The 17,477-nt window shown below is 34.5% G+C and overlaps 1 protein-coding gene and 1 long non-coding RNA gene across 4 annotated transcripts in view; one reads left to right on the forward strand and one right to left on the reverse strand.

Annotated features, from left to right (window-relative positions):
* Positions 1 to 16,915, reverse strand: part of LOC103092775 (uncharacterized) — a 95,457-nt gene extending 78,542 nt beyond the window's left edge. The window contains exon 1 of the long non-coding RNA XR_464807.3: positions 16,549 to 16,915. This is a non-coding gene — a long non-coding RNA (uncharacterized LOC103092775). The remainder of the gene's footprint in view (positions 1 to 16,548) is intronic.
* The window catches only part of DLGAP1 (DLG associated protein 1), a 1,166,486-nt gene that overhangs the window by 410,340 nt on the left and 738,669 nt on the right, over positions 1 to 17,477 (forward strand). For all 3 annotated transcript variants that reach the window (XM_001364232.4, XM_007487658.3, XM_056820788.1), the window contains exon 3: positions 8,943 to 9,061. The gene's annotated coding sequence lies outside the window, so the exon portion shown is untranslated. The remainder of the gene's footprint in view (positions 1 to 8,942; positions 9,062 to 17,477) is intronic.

Raw genomic sequence — 17,477 nt, forward strand, 5'->3', positions numbered from 1 at the left:
ATGAAAGTGCCTGTAACCATCATCTTTCCTTGCCACACATTCTGGAAATTGCAACAGGAAGGAATTGGGACCCTTGCCTTCTCCTGCAGAGTATAAAAAGCAACTGGAGAAGAAAAAGCAGAGAAGGGAACTTGGTTGTAAAACCTATTACTGGAATGTATTAACCATTTCAACAAAATGTTCAGAAACCCACCTTAGGAACATATTCTGAATATCTGACCTTGTTAGTCACCTCTTTTAGCAATTGTCTAAATAAATCCTATAAAATACATTGATGTCTGAACTGCAGTGTTTTCATAATACATAGACTGGGAGTGGCATCCAGACCTCTGACTTCTGTATTTTGTGCCCACAAAATAAAGTCAGATGTTGCCCAGTTCTTATTATTCCTTTAGTAGCCAATATACCTTCCATGTCAAATAACCAGGAAGAGGAGGATTTTTGTATTACTCCTATATTTATTATGACATTTTAAATATTTCCCATTTGTAAATAATATTCATTTCTAGTTTTATTATATGTACATGTATATGTATGTATGTATTTACAACTATAATGTGTTTGTTAGGCTTTTATTTAAAATATTTCTATCAAAAATCACTTTATTAGACTATTGCTGTCTTTCCTTATTATTTCCTGGATTAAGTATTAGAATTAGAATTATCTCAAGTTTGGCAAGACATTTTCTTTATTAATTTTTGAGAATATTTCATATAGCAGAGATAGTTGTTCTTTAAAGATTTACTAGAATTTCACTTCTAAAACCAATCTGTAGTAGGATTTTTGTATTCTTTGTTAATTCCTTTAGAATGCACACAAATTCACTTTCTGAGGCTTAAAAATATTTCATGCTATGTTAATAAGAATTTTTATAAATTAGTTCTCCATTTATTTTATATTCTCAGTTTTGCTGACATAGAATTATGTATCTATTTTTAATTCTTCCATGTTGTAAACTTTCTCTATTTTCATCTATTTATTACTTATTTTATTTTGATAATTTAATATTATCTTATTTATATGTCATATCTTCAGTAGTTTTGTTTTCCATATTACCTATTTCCCTACTGACTTTCAGTATTTCTTCTTTTGTTCTTTTCAATTTTTCAATTAATTGACTTTCAAATTTTTCAAATCAGGTACAGAATTTGTTAATGCATTCTTTATCTATTCTTCCTTCTGAGGCATGTTTTCCTCTAAGAACTACTTTATTTGCATTCGGTAAATGTTGATATATTTTATCATCATTATCATTAACCTCACAGAGTTATTCTTTCTATGAGTTATGTTAACTCATTCATTATTCCATGTATCATCATTAAGTTTCAACTTCTATATCTCTAGCTAATGTTCTTCACATTAAGTACAATTTTATTGTGTTATACTATATGAAAGAATTGTTTAGTATTTTTGCTTTTTAAAAAATTTTCTTTCTTTCCTTTTTTTCTCCTTGTCTTTGACTTTTCTCTTTCTCCACCCAGTGAAGAAAGGAATTTAAAATCTTTGGTCCATGCTTTCCCCCAAAAACTTATAAAAATATAACATTCTCTTATTTCATCCTTTCCCTACACATTTTCTTTTGCTTTGTCCTCATTATTTCTCCTTGCTTTTAAATTTTTATCTTCATTTATTTGTTGGTCTATTTTTTGTTAAGTGTCATTTGTTTCTGAGAATATTTATGTTCTTTAGTGTCCCCACGCAGAACACACCATACAGAAATCTATCATCTCTAAATTCTTTAAGTTTTTTTCAGTTCTAGATTTTCCTTTCAAATTATCTTTCTATGTGCCCAGTCTTCTGAGAGATGACCATTAAAATCTCCTACAGCTATCATGTTACTATCTATGTATTTTTACAAGCTCATTAACTTTTACTTTAGGAATTTAAATGTTAGATGCCATCTGGTGACCATTTGTTTAATATCAAATTGTTTCTTTGTCCAAGGTTCCTTTAAATATAATATAATTTGCCTTTACTATTCTAGATGTGGGGGATTTTTATTTTGACACTGTCTGGGAATAGCTAGGTCCCAATTAGGTCAGATGATGGATTTCATAAAGTGGTCTCATTCAAATTCATACTATTTGAAGTTGTAATTATATGTAAAACATAATAATTGTTTTTTTTATTTTCTTCAAAACATTTGTATATTTGTCTACTGTATTCTCATCTACACTGGTCATCTCTCTAGTAATTTTAACATTACATGCTTAAAGACGAGTTTTAAAACAATCAAATCAATCAATGCTTCTAATAAAAGGTTCATTTCCATTTTACCTATTTAGTTTACTTAATGAACTTGAAACTTTTGTCTCAATGACTGTTCTGTTAAGAATATTTTTGATTGCAGATTTCAAGTTATACAGCTAAATGTGTTCCATTCATTTCATTATAAAACTTCTATTCCTGGTAGATGTTTGCAAATCACAAAAAAAGATGATTCAAAAATGCTTTTTTTCTTTTATTTTATGTGGCCTTTTTTCCTAGAGTGTTCAATAATGAACAAGTTATATAAGGGCAACTCCTGCTTTTTTGGAACTATCTAATGAGTAATAAAGTACATTTAAATCTCTCATTGTCATTCTTTATGTGTCATGTGGTTTTTTTAGATATATTCCAATTTAGAACACATATTTTTCCTTGTGCATTTGATTATACTCCTTTTATTGGATTATTTAATCCATTTAAATTAAAAGTTATGAATTTCAGTACTGTTTCATATGATTTTTTATTATATTGATTTTTGAAACTTTCCTCAGTGGAGCTGTAGATATTACTTTGCTGTTGTTATATTCCCACAGGTTCTCTCTACAATCCCACTTACGTGATCTGTGACAAGACCTTTAAATTTATTTAAGTTGTTTCTTATTTTTTTCTTTAAACACTTACCTTCCTTAGAAGCAATACTGTGTTTCAGTTCCAAGGCAGAAGGGTGATAAGGGCTAGGCAAAGGGGGATGTGACTTGCCCAAGGTCAAAATTTAGGAAATATCTGAGACCATATTTAAACCCAGGACCTCCCATCTCCAGACCTGACTCTCTGTTCATTGATCCATTAAGCTGCCTCCTCTTTCTTTCCTTTTTTCTCCTTGTCTTTGACTTGTCTCTTTCTCCACCCAATGAAGAAAGGTATTTAAAATCTTTGATCCATGCTTTCCCCCCAAAACTTATAAAAATATAACATTCTCTTATTTCATTCTTTCCCCACACGTTTTCTTTTGCTTTGTCCTCTTTTTCTCCTTGCTAGATAATTTTTCATTTTATTTCCTGACACAAGAAGTATTCCTTTGTCCTTTATTTTTATTTGCCCATCATTAGGTAAAATTTCTGATGTGCCAAAGTTGAATTGCTCATTCTCTCTGATTTCTAAGGTACTACCTTTGTGTATCTTACACAATGCTACTTACTTTCTGCTGTGCCTTGAATTTAGAAATATCATTTCATGAAATCTGAGATAGAAATGTTGTATGGTTGAAATCACTTTGTGGCCCAAGGTATAAGGCCTACTTCTAGCTTCTGCTCTTAACATAATCAATCACCTTAAAGCCAATGTAAGGGTTAAAATAGGGGTTTGGCAAAATAAGAGAGAAAGCAGCTTTTAATAATTTAAGTTTTAATGAGAACATAGTAGAGTTATAAATTAATATTATCCCTTTAAGCAAGAGGAAAAACCTTCTAGCAGCTTTTAACAATTAACACTTTTGTTTAATTAAAATAGAGATAGTAACAGAATATAGTGAAAAGAATATAGTAAAGGAGGGAAATATAGGAAAGAAGTATAGAAAGAAATTTTCCTAATGTCTTTACTAGTTATCCTGTAACTGCCTATAACTGCCTATAACTATTATATAAAACTGCCTATATCTACCCAAACTGCCTATAACTACCACTAATAACAACCACCCCACAAAGTTCCAACCCAGTCAAAACCAACCCAATCAGTGTTTAATCCAACCCGAATTAGGTCTATTAACAAAGATCAGCCATGTTCTGAAAAAGTTTAAGGAAGGGAGAAAACCTAACAGCCCAAACCAGAAGCCCCAAACCTGAAAGACCAAAAATCCTCTAAAGGCTAAAGCCAAAAGCTCTCTCAGTAAGCTCAGGACTGCTTTTATATTCCAGCAACTAAACGCCAACCCACACCACCAGCAACCAACCCACAATGCCCAACTCACCCAGCAACCAACTTCCTGCAACTGCCAGCCCTAACCTGTCAGCAACTGACAGGCCTAATTGTCAACAACTGACAGGCCAACCAACTCATGCTAGCCTCTTTTATAAACCTCTCCTACCTCACTCCCTGTCTCTATGGTCCTCCTTCCTGTCTCTATGGTTTCTACTTCCTGTCACTATGGGCTGGTTAATCCCTACACATCTCTATGGTAAGAGGACCTCCAGCTCCCATGTGAAATTAAAGAAATTAAATAATTCCTTTTTACACCATGACATCCTATCTAGCTGTTTCCAAGTTCCCTTGTCATTCATTATTAAGTGCCTATTAGGACTTATACATTCCCTTTCCCCTCTTTTGGGATGTTAGTATATATGGAAGTAAAATTCTTTTGCAATGAAAGTGGTTTCTTAATGCACATGTTATTCCCAGACAAAATCTGCTATAATGTCCCTGTTTATTAATGCAGGCACACACCTCCTCTCCTAGGTACTGGAATACCTTGGAGTTATTGCAGATTTAGTTCCAGACCATCATAATAAAGCAGATATCAATATTTCAATAAAACAAGTCACATGAATCTTTTGGTTTCCCAGTGCAAATAAAAGTTATGTTTATACTACACTGTAGTCTATTAAATGTGTAATCATATTCTGTCTATAAGAATAATCTACATCACTTAATTAAAATATTTTATTGATAAAAAATGCTAACCATCTTTTGACCTTCACAATGTTTTTGCTAGTGGAGAGTCTTGCCTCAGTATTAGGAGCTGCTGACTGATCAGGTGGTGGCCTAGCTTTCAGCCTAGCTTGATTGTCAACATGCTTTCTTCACTAAATTTAATTTTTATAGCTTGTGATTTAAAGTGAGAGACATGTGCCAGACTAGTCCTTTCACTACACACTTAAAAACCGTTGTGGGATTATTAATTGGCCTACTTTCAGTACTGTTGTGTCTCAGGGAGGAGGCAGGTCAGAAGAGAGAGAGTCTGGGAAGAGCAGGTGAGGGGAGCAATCAGAACACACAACATTTACCAGGTAACTTCACTGTCTTTTGGGCACCATTCATAGGGTTCCAAAACAATTACAGTGTTAATAACTCGGGTCACTGAGCACAGATCTCCAAAACAAATATAATCATAATGGAAAAGTTAGAAATATTGCAAGAATTACCAAAATGTAAGAGATATGGTGTGAGTGCATGGTGTTGGGAAAAGGGCATTGATAGACTTGCTCAAAGCAGATTCGCCAGAAACTTCAATTTGTAAAAAATGCCAATAGCTGTGAAGTGCTATAAAGCAATGACTTATTCCTGTAAATGATCTATAATGACACTCATTCCTTTCTCTTTCTAGGGAAAGATACTTCTATTTCCCACCCATCTTAGTCCCTCTCCTCCAGTGTTTTCATCCTAGTCTATCCTCTCTTCAATCATACTAAAAGACTAAAAGAAAAATACTCCTTCAGTGTTTTGTAAATTAAGGAAATTTAGACTGGGGAAGGATATATCACTAACTCCAATTACAAAAGTCACCTCTGTTATTCCGTCCCATAGATGTTGATTTACTGATAGAGAGTTTGGAGATTCAATCCATGGAACAGTAAATCAACTCTTCTTCCTTCCCTTCTTTTTCTTTAAATTTCCCTTGAATATTCAAGGTCTTAAGTGATTTTTGTCCTTAAATAATCCCTCTTTGTTCTTTCCTTTACCCCACAGAAAAATCACTTCCAAAAAAAAAAGGGGGATAACAAAATGATTTTTTCTTTTCTAGTTAATGAAATGTATTCACTTTTGTTGTATTCCTTTTGTTTGGTGGGGGTGGGGGAATAAATCAGATAATCTTCTCACCTTTGTTATTGTATTGTTTTAACCTGAAAGGATGCCTCAGTTACCTCACTTAAAAAGAAAAAAAAAACTACAAAATCCCTCTTACAATCTTTAGTAAGTATTGGTTCCAAGGCAGAAGAGAAGTAAGAGCTAGGCAATTGGAGGGAAGTGACTTGCCCAGGTTTTCATAAGTAGGACATGTCCACCTACCTGCCCCCTAAATTGCCTCACTTTTGTTGAGATTCATATTTATTTCAAAGATGATTTAATTTAAGCATGCTATCTTATGTTTTGAGTTATAGCTTATAATCCTTTGCCTTTTTGAATGTTATTCCATCTTTTTTTCATTTGTTCATTACCAAATAATATTGGCATGTTTTAATTACTTTTCTTTTATATTTAATGGTCCTCTTCACTGCTCAACAAAATGCATGCTTATTTTTGCTGTAGAATTTAACCATTATATACTATGGAAATTGAAATGTGTTTTTATAGGTTTCTGGCAATGATCTATGAGTTCTATTGGATCAGTGCTTTGTTTTCTTTTTTCAGAAGTTCAAGTCAGTTTTCTTATTATTTTCTATAACATAGTATTCATATTCATTTTTTTTGTTTTTTTGTTTTTATTTGCCATGTTCTTTTAGGAGACCTGTAATCTTTATGTTATCTTATTGTAATTTGCCTTCGAGGGCATTCAATTTGGTTTGTATAGAATCAATGTTTTATTTTAAACTTGTCTTTTTATTTCAATTCTAATCATTTTCCCACTTCATCCATCATCTGTTATTCTTTCTCAGAGCCTCTACTTTTTTGAGAAATTCTTTAACATGTAGTCAAATTTTCTACTCTGTTGTTCTTGTGTTTTAATTAGGTATTTAGAGTTTGGGTTTCTGACAATTTTCATTCTACTTTATTTTTTAAGTTGATTTCTCTTTCAAACCATTTTGGAGGTTTATTTGCTATCATTTCATGATATCTTAAGGGTTCTCCTGATTTTTTTTTAGTTTTCCTATTAGTATGACAGGTATTCATGATATTTTAACTCTCTTTCAGGTTTTACTTATTTTTCATTTTATTTTCATAATTATTTTTCTGTGCTACATTTTTAATTTAGACTTTCTAACTTGAATTTTTTGGTCTTGTAGCCTTTCTTTTGTATTCTAAGTTACTTACATCTGGTTTCCCTCCTACCACTTCTTTTGATACAGAGATGCTCAGAGTAGAGAATACTGGTTGTTCTTAGCTTCTTTCTGTTGTAAGATATGAGGGATCAGCTAGATCTGTAGCTCAGACCTGAGGAAACTGGTTCCCTGCAGCAGTCTCATTTGTGTTTTTATACTCCTTCACTCAGATACCTCTTCTCTATACTAGCAAATTCTATCTCATATAATATACTACCATCTTTAGCCTACTTAACTTCCAATTGCTCATTTTATTTATATGACTGAGAAGGATCCAAAAGAATTTTAAACATGTGAGATTGCTTTTGTACCATGCATCTGACGTGACACAGACTGGGGAGTGAGAGTGTTGAATGGAGTTATACATTAGGAAGTTCCCTGATGTTACTTAATAGTTTTTACCCAGTGTAGTATTTCGGTCTTCTTATCCTGTTGTTCAGCTTCATTTACTCTAAAACTATATGACTATCTAAGTCCTATATAAAAGTTTATCAGAATTAATGGAATGACAAGTTAAGTCCTTGGGAACTGCTCAGAGCTGGTATATCAACTTAAGAACCATTTACTTCAGGTACAACTGGATTGGGAATATGTGACAATAGGTTCAAAATCTGAATCTAATGGTGAATTCTGAAGTTTTCATGCACAACATTCCCTCATCTGACACTGTGGCAATGCTTTTCTGTCAGACTTAAGTGAGATCCCATTGCTACTTTCCCACCTTTTATTTAATATTCCCAGCACCTCATTCCAACACCTGTCACCAGTCTTCAGCTTAATGTGTAATTTAGACAGATTCTGCAAAATAACTTGTTAGGAGACAGGTGTTCTTAAAAAAAGAGGAAAGAAAAGGAGGACGGAGTAATATAATTGCTGATTATACAATATGTAACTCCTTGTTCCTCAACATCATTTTATTTCTACTTGATATATTATTGTTGGTTTTTATTTGATCTTCCTCAAATACTTCATCTACATTCAGTTATTATTAAGGTCTTTTTTTAGCTCTAAAATCTGTAGATCTTCAGAAAGTGCAAATTATGACTGTTGCATTTAAATAATCAGCAATATTTATTAATATGTAGTATTTATACTGTGTTAGCCATTAAGGAATCAAATAATACCAAATCTATGTTTTCTGTCTAGTAATAATGTACAAGATCGATCCTCTTTTCTCAGCTCTAATCCCAGTTGTATTTTCCTCTTTTTGGTCAATATGTTGAGAATAAAGCAGTAGGAGGCAATAGCTGCTTGTTTGACACTAGCAGCCCAAAGTAGCATGGCTGGTGATGATTCATCATTCTTTAGGGCTCCTTTCTTTGTTTTATGTATTACTGCATTCAGTGTTTCCCCTAACCCTTTTGTAGTCACAGCTGTTTCCTGGTAGTGTTAGAATGAATGAGAAAAAGAAATGTAATATTTTAAGCTTGGCACAGCTTATAAAATCAGATATTTGCAAACTTCTCTCTAAATGGATTTAAAAGAAATAAGAATTGTCCTTTACTAATAAAAAGTTCATTGGTAAATAAATAATTATAAAGTATCAGTGTCAGGTTATTAGAAACACTAAAATCATCATGTCTGATTTTATTTTCTAGGAAGACTAAGTGCACAAAATATGACAGCATCTAATAGCACTACTATACTGAACTCTAAACATCAATAAATTTAATAGCTGACAGAGTAATTCTTGTGAGATTATTAATTTTTCTCTTCATTTTAGGATCATTGTTTAATTATATTTTCTTGGTTACTTTGCAGAAAAGCTTCACATCCAGCACCATAAGGATCTGTGTTAAAACATCTGTGTTAAAAGCTCTGCAAAGTTTCTCTCCTTTCTTGCCTTGCAACTTTCTAAAATGGAAGATTAATTAAAGAAGGTAAAACCCATTTTTCCTTTTATCTCTTTTTAATAACGTAAACTATTGCCTCCTTTTAGTTTAGTCTCTGGGGTGCATTTTTTTCTGCTTTCCCTAATATAGAACTGGAAATGTTTCCAATTTGATATTCAGTGATCAGTACAGTACAGTTCTGTTAGGCTTTTTGTTGACTGAGTTATTGAAAAGTTTGCAATGGTTTGATTACCTTTTCAAAATTGGTGTGTATGTGTTTAAATAATTTTGCTGTCATCATTGTTGTTTCTGAGAAGGGCATTCCAAGGAAATGGTGAACAAAATGATGGGATACGTGTCACTGCAAAGAGTCAGTTCATTACAGAGCTTAAAAAGATAAAATGTAACTGTGATGACAGATGAAATGGAATGGAATTTTTATGTGCCTAGAGGAATGCAAAGATAGATAGATCAGAGCAAGAGAACAAATATATTCCACAATAATGAGGAAGGGAATGCAAGAGCTTGAACCCAGCATGATGACCTGATTCCTGACACTGGCCGTCAAAGTTTCTGGGCCCATCAGTACTCCTGCTCAAAGAGCAATTGGGTCAGAATACATCCAGAGTTAAAAGAGATTCACCAATGGATTAGTGTTGTGAGCACCCAGTAGGAGAAAGCTAAGAGTCAGAAACTGGGAATAGCTAAAGATTGGTTGGTTGGTTTGTTGTCCTGAATGCTTGTAAAGGACCAGAATTATATCACAGGTGTTGTCTTTTGACTTGCACATAAATTGAATTAATTGGCATGATTCAGGTAGTGGAACCAAGTAATCTGGATCAGGGAAGGGATTTGTGCATAGATTTAGTTCATCTGAGTAAGTAGATAGTAGAAATGAAAAATGCAGAAGGAAATTGCCAGGCCAGCAATAAAGGAGGATCTAAGAAAAGATATTATTATAAAAATGTGAAATGGAAGGAGGAAAGCATGTACTGTATAGAGAAAGAAAGTATACTGAGTCAATAGCCATTCCAGGAGCCCAGGAATCTGCATGTGGTTCAAGGGGTTTAGTCCAAAATCAAGAAGAGCCAGAAATAATATCAAAATATAAATGCTGATAGGTTGGCTTAAGGTGAAATCATTCTTTCTCTTTTCAAAGCCCAGTGACATGGGCACTGCCTGGGTATTTAAGCAACTCTGGTATTGGAGAATTGTGTGGGGTACGTCAGAAATGAGAAATACTAAAACAACTCAGTCAGTTCTAGAGTGGCTCAATATTGCTAAAAGACTACTTTTGCTTTTACTAGAGGCAGTGTGGCATGATGACTAGAGATCCATCCTTGGAAGGCCTCCAGTCAAATATCTCCTTTGATCTATACTGGTTGTATAACCCTGGGCAAGTCACTTATTGTCAGTACTCCAGGCAATGCTCTAAAACTATAAATTGTACAGATATTGCTGACCTGCATTGGTAAAGCAAGTTTCTTCCCGGGGGGTTTCCTATACCAAAAAAGTCATAGATCCAAACCTTGTCTATCCTTGCTTCTAAAAGAGATCCTGCCATTTTTCTCCTGAATAAAATATCTTCAAAGGAGAAATTACATGACATCTTTTATAGAAATGAAAAAAATATATACACAATGCATTCCCACTCCCTTGGACACATTGGAAGTAACTATGTGACTTGCCTATAGCTCACCATGTTTCTGAGAAAGATTCACTAACTATTCCGGTGCACTGGAAATTTGAGATATGATTCACCCTCTCATATCATTGAACTCCTAGGTCTTTATAACATGGTTTTATGTTGTACGTAACATTTCCAAAGGTCTATATCTGTCTGAAGCTACATGCAACTGACCTTAGTAGAGGACACAGGATAGAGGAAGTATTAAAATGGCAACTTACCAAAACCAAAGGAACTTTCACTCTGAAGTAATTTCATGGTTTTATTGTGTTTTCATTCAGTTTTGAGTGTAAACTTCAAGAAAAGCCACAAACAGTGAGATGACTTAGTTTTGATTTGTTTTTAAATTAATGAACCCCAGTGAGACATTGTGATTATCATTTCACCTAGAAGAATCGAAGATCAAAAGAGGGAGGAGATTAAGAAACTAGAAAAGCTTCATCTTATGAACCCCAGAAAGTAGATGGTCAGAGAAGCAAAGTCAGTGAGTGGGTGCAAGATAAAAAAAATGAAAGAAGTGCCAAAAAGGGTGAACCAGGAGGAGGGAGAGAACAATAAGGGGCATGTGTGGGGAGAGGTAAATGGGGAAACAGAGGCAAGTTGAGGAAAGAAAAGAAAGAGCATTATTCTATGGTAAGAAACTCTATATGAATACAGTATGTAAATGGCAAAAAAAAAAGGGTGATTTCCCCCGATACTTCTGAAGAATACATTGAGCTTGGTGTTACTTTCCTTACTTAGGTAGGAATTAGCATTGTATTAAGGAAATTAGGATATGGGTTCAGATATTGATTAAAATAAGATTTTTAATAAAGAGGGTACAAGCAAGTTAGAGAGCAGTGCATGAGACCAGAATTTGGAAGGAAGAACACAGGGACAGATTCTGGTCAGTTGGTGAGGTCCTCTCACTGGGTCACTCACTCACTCACTGGACTTCAGTTAGTAACCTTGCTCTCTCTGGCTGCTGTTGGAGACAGACATCAGAGACTTTACTCTTGGCTGGTGGAAGGGAAGAGAGACCTCTGAATCCCATCTGAAGCCATTTCTCAGAAGAAGCTGATAGATCTGCTTTGCTGGATAACAGTTTTGGAGGAGAAAGATTGAAACTATTTGGATCTACCAAAGCCACCAGATTGTCAGTTAGCAGCTGCTGTCTTGGCTGACTGAATTTATATGTGTTTGGAGACTCTCTTTATCAAATTAAGTTAATTAAATAAGAATTTTAGGAAAATTTATAGTCAGAGTTTTTAGGGTTTTGTTTTTTATTTTTTAGTAAGTGTTAGGCAGTTTTAGTGTAGCTGGAAGAAACAAAAGCTCCTTCATGAGACAGAAATAGAAAGTGGGTGAAAAGTTAGTTACCTGTTATTTTAAGGCTTTCCTTATTATTAATCCTTATTTTCATATTATCAAACATAAATAAATAGCTATATATATGTATATATATATTGTGTCTCCAAGAACCTTCCATATTGATCCAAGGAAGAGAAGCCATCTCTGGCTTTCCTTTGGAGAGGAGAGTTAAAGATACTTTGTGGACACCAGAATATCTCATCACATCATCCTCCTCATAACACCAATTTATCAACATTATTTCTTCAACATTAATACATATTGAAAAGCTTTTCTACAATAAGTATTGAAATAATTAAGTTTTGAAAAACCTCAATTAATCAGAAAATGAAATTAAACAATAAATCCTCTTCTTGAAGCACTCTGAGTAAATTAAATTTCACTGTAATTTGTCCATTGGAAAGCTGAGAGAAACATTATTGGGGTCTCTGATTCTTTGTCCTCTGAATTATACACACACACACACACACACACACACACACACACTTAATTCTTTGCACAAAATCATGTAAAAATGAAGTGAGTAAATAATAATAGCAAAGAACTTGAAATAGTCTCCATTTCCCGGATATTAAATGTTACACAATAAAAATCCTGTATGATGTCTCCTCTTTGATAGTCAACAGGGAGTGAAAACAGAATTTAAGAAAAATAAGAGTAGTTTTTAAGAAAAATAATTAGTATTTGTATAGAGTTTTAAATTTTGCAAAGTGATTAACATAGGTTGTCTCATTTGATCCTTCATGACAACCCTGTAAGTTATGTTCTATTATTATCCCCATTTTACAGATGAAGAAATAGAGGCATAGAGATGTCAAGTGACTTGTCCAGTGTTAGTCACATAGCTAGAGTCTAAATCAGGATTGGAACTCAGATCTTCCTGTATTCAAGTATAGTTTTCCATGTGCTACATCACCCAGCTGCCTCCAGCTATAATAAAAACAATATAAATAGAGAGTAAGAACTACAATTATTGACAAAAGAAATATCTTTGATGGCCCAAAAGTCAAAGTATGTTTAAGGAATGGAACAATGTATTTAAATATGAAATATTTATCCAATGACTTAATATGAAAACTTTCTCATAGGTGATGGAACAAAAAAATATCTTTCAAATTATGAGGCTATTACCTAATATGCCCTGGTCATCATATGACAGTTTGATTTCCAATAATAGAGGACAAAAGTCATAGAATCATAGATTTAGAATTGTAAGGGAACTTTTAGAGATCATCTATTCCAACTCTCACACCAACTTTATAGTAGAGGAAACTGAGATCCAGTGAGCTAACATGACTTGTCTATAATCATATGTAATAATTGGCAAAGAGGAGACTAGCTATAATGCCCTCTAACTATAATATCAACTGTCTGTCTGTCTGTTACTGATAAAGGTTCCATAAACCCATATACACATATGTGTCTATGTACATATATACACAGATACACATACATGTATGCATATATAAATGCATATATTCACATATAATTTATATTGAATTGAACTGACACATTTTTACAAGACTCATCCGTTAATTTGTATGTACACTAGATTTTAGTCTATTTTTTAATTTTTAATTATTTTTTAAATCGAGGGAGGGAATTTCTCCCCATACTTGCTTCAGGCTCTGAAGAATATACATAGTCCTAGTGCTGAGCAAATGTAATTTGAAGGCTTGCCCTAGGATTATAGAAATGTCTTTCATGCTGCCTTAGGTGTCCAACCTTAATGACATTTTAAAGAGAATCCTTTTACCATGTTTTCAAATGAAGAGGAATATTGTCTTTAGACAAATCCAAAAGTCTAAAATTGTAGAAACAGGAGTTGTACAATAAGGACTGTTTCAGCTCTTAGATCTATATTGGTGAACCTATAGCACAAGTCCTGGAGGGGACTGCCACCTCCCCCTCTCCACTGGCACCTGAGGACATCTCCCATCATTCACCCCTCTGTCTAGCAGCCAAATGGGAACCCTTCCTGACTCCTGGTTGGGATAAGGTGTGTGTGGGGGTGCTCACATGTGGTGTGAGGGTTGCAGTTTGGGCACTTTGTTTCTAAAAGGTTCATCATCACTGTCTTAGCTGGCAGGCTAGCCAAATTGGAAGGGAGTCATCCACCAGAGAGCAATCTCAAGCTGCCCTGAAAAAGACTGTAGCTAAGAGACAGGAAATGTAATTCCATCTCTGCTACTAACTAGTTATATGATCTTGGGCAGAGTTAATTAACCTTCTAGACCTGTTTCCACAACCAAAAAATTAAGGAGTTTCTCAGTTGTATGATATAGAACTGGAAAGGATTTCAGGGATTCTTCTGTCTAAACTTCACATTTTATACATTTGGAAACAGATTCAGAAAGATTATGACTCAACAAAAGCCCCAGAAGTAAAGTGGCGATCAAGATTTAAGCCCAGGTTCTGTCTCCAGATTCATATCCTGCTGAAGGATCTCTAAGTTCACTTGTTGATCTAAATTCTGAGGCTAAGTTAAGTTCACTCTGATTTTGAAAAGGGAATTCACTGAGAGCCAAGTGGTTCCCTAGATCTTAAAATAAAAAATACCCTTGCAGGAGGAAGCATGTTATAATGGAAAAAAGCATGGGATTTAGAAGCAAAGGACCCTTTCTTACTTCCCAGCTCTACTGTTTGTAACTTATGTGACCTTAGGCAAGATACTTAATTTTTCTAGATCTTGATTCCATATCTATAAAATGAAAGTGTTTACCTAAAATATTTCTCACACCTCTTCCAGTTCTAAACCCTCTAAGTCTGATGAGTCATATGGTAAGGAAAGATTCCTTTTCTCCTCAATGATCCACTTTGCCCTACTTCCTCATTTGTTATTGAGACTATCATAAAGAGCATTTAACATCTGCATAGCTTAGAACCTCTCCAGAAAAGTACTTGTTGGATGGTGTAATCTTATCTTCTGAAAGCCTTGAGTGGCTGTTTAGCAATATAATTATGTATTTTAATAAGTAATGTACTATAAAATACTTTTTCACTATTCAATTGAGTGCATCTGGGGAAAATTGTCATTTTTTTCTAGAGAAATTGTGTGTCTTACTTTATAAAAGAACAATTAGCTACCAAATCACACCTATTGAATTCATTCTATTGCAGATATATCTTTGTTAAGTGTATGTTTTGTAGCCCCAGCACAGCTTGAGTATTTATTCACAATTCTGACTATAGGGTCTGCTGATTTTCTAGTGTTTTTCCCCCCAGGAACTGTTTTCATGTATCTACATGGTACTATTTCTAACTACATCTTTCCTCTATGTATATCATCCTGTGTTCAGATTGGGAAATTAATATGATTTCACTTTCTATCTTTTGCCTACTGTTTGATCCTAGACCAGTGATGGTGAACTTTTCAGAGACTAAGTGCCCAAACCTCAAACCTCACACCACAAGTGAGCTGCCCTCTTACCCCAGATAGGGCAGGGAAGAAGCACTCCCATTGGGATGCTGGGAAGAAAGGTGGGTGATGTGAAAAATGTCCTCAAGTGTGGTAAGGAAGGGAAGGGAACATCCCCTTCTGGCATGCATGCCATAAGTTTTCCAACATAGTCCTAGACCTAAAACCACACACAAGTTGAGACTCCCACATGATTTTTTCCCCTTTAATTACCTTGGCTAAATGTTCACACATGTTATTTCTTATTCTTTTGGACTTATTCTGGTGAAAACTTTTTAAATCCATACTAACATTGCAATAATTTCTGGGAATTTGTGAAAAATCCATCATCTTTCATTAGAGCTATAGAAAATGGATCCTTTTTATATCCTTACATGGGAAATGAAAGGGAGGGCACATCATTCCCTTTTATTGCTCTCTCTTATTCAAGCAAAGCAAAGATGGCCCAGACTATACTTTCCAGTGAGGAGACTATATTGACTAAATTGAGTCTCATCAATGGCCACAAAACTAAAGTAAAAATGACCAATTTAAGGCCTGCCTCCAGATTCCTCTGGAAAAAATATCTTTTGTTCTAATCATGAAGCCCTTTGTAAGTCTGATGAAATTTATGGATTGCTTCTCAAAAATATGTTTTAAGATTTAAAAATAAAGTAATAACAATTATTGCTAATGTTTATATGGTGCTTTAAGATTTATGAAAATCACTTTATATTAATTATCTCATTTTATCCTCACAACCCCCCATGAAATAAATGTTATTATCCCCATTTCACAGATGATAAATCTGAGACCAAAAGAAGTTAAATGTCTTGCCCAAGGTCATACAGCTTAGCTTGTGTGTGTGTATAAAATGTTATTATGGGATGTTTAAGGGGAAGAAACAAGAAGCAAACATATAAATATTTTGAGTTTATTAATGGGAAATGGAATAGGAATGAGGGTAACAAGGAGAAGGGAAATTTCTAAATCTTATCCCCCAAACTAATTCCCTAATATCTATCCTATTGGCTAACTTCCTAAGCTAAATAAGTAGGTCCCACACAAATAGTATCTCAAAAAGTTGAGTTGAGGGCTGACCTGCAGTCTGACTGAAGTAGTCTCACCACAGCTGATGTCTTCCAGGGCCAGTTGTATCTTTGTATGGCTGAAATTTCAGCTACCAGCTAAACTTCCTGCTCCTACTTCTGCTCCAGAAAGAATGACTTTTGGCAGTTGGGACAAAAACTTCCCCCAACCTCCTTGCTTGGAATCTTGACCCAGGGTCCTATGTGATTCTGTGTCACATGTCTCTGTCAATCAAAATGCAGTCATTGCTCTTCCTTAATACAGATAGTATATGTCTGAGGTGGGATTTAAACTCATATCTTCCTGATTCCAGATTTAGCACTCCATAGGCCACCTAGTTGCTGCTAATAGATATTAGCTTGCAAAGTAAACCAAAGATTAGTGAAAATATAGATATAATTTTTTCCCATTCAATTTCCCAAGCCTTCTAAAATCTATCCATAGCTCCCGTGGGCATTCATGAATCCCTGCCATGAATCCCTCTGCTTTATCACCACACAAATATACAGAGACAAGTAGTCCCCTGCAAAGAACATCAAGCCTCCAGAGGATATGAGGGTAAGCAACATCTACTGAATACCCTAAATAATGGTACTAGACCAGGGGAAGAAAAATACACAATTCTATGAGAGATAAGAGGTTGCCTTTCACAGAAGGGCACAAGAAAAGCCTCTAGGAAAGGCAGCATCTGAATTAAGCTTTGAAAGAAAAGATTGAAAAGAAAGGGGGAATGGTTTTGACAATAATTTTCTATAGCAACTTGACCTTTCAGTGACACAAGTAAACAGTACTCTTCACCAAGGACAGTGGAACTAGGGAGGAGAGGGATCACAGGTTCTTCATAAGAAGCAACAAATGGAATCTTGTTCTGGTCCTCAGAGTCACTGAAGTATGCCACTGCCTCCTGACAGGATGGGGTGGATTCCCTACAGGGTAGCTTC

This window comes from Monodelphis domestica, chromosome 3 (assembly GCF_027887165.1).
Source record: "Monodelphis domestica isolate mMonDom1 chromosome 3, mMonDom1.pri, whole genome shotgun sequence".
Lineage (NCBI taxonomy): Eukaryota > Metazoa > Chordata > Mammalia > Didelphimorphia > Didelphidae > Monodelphis > Monodelphis domestica.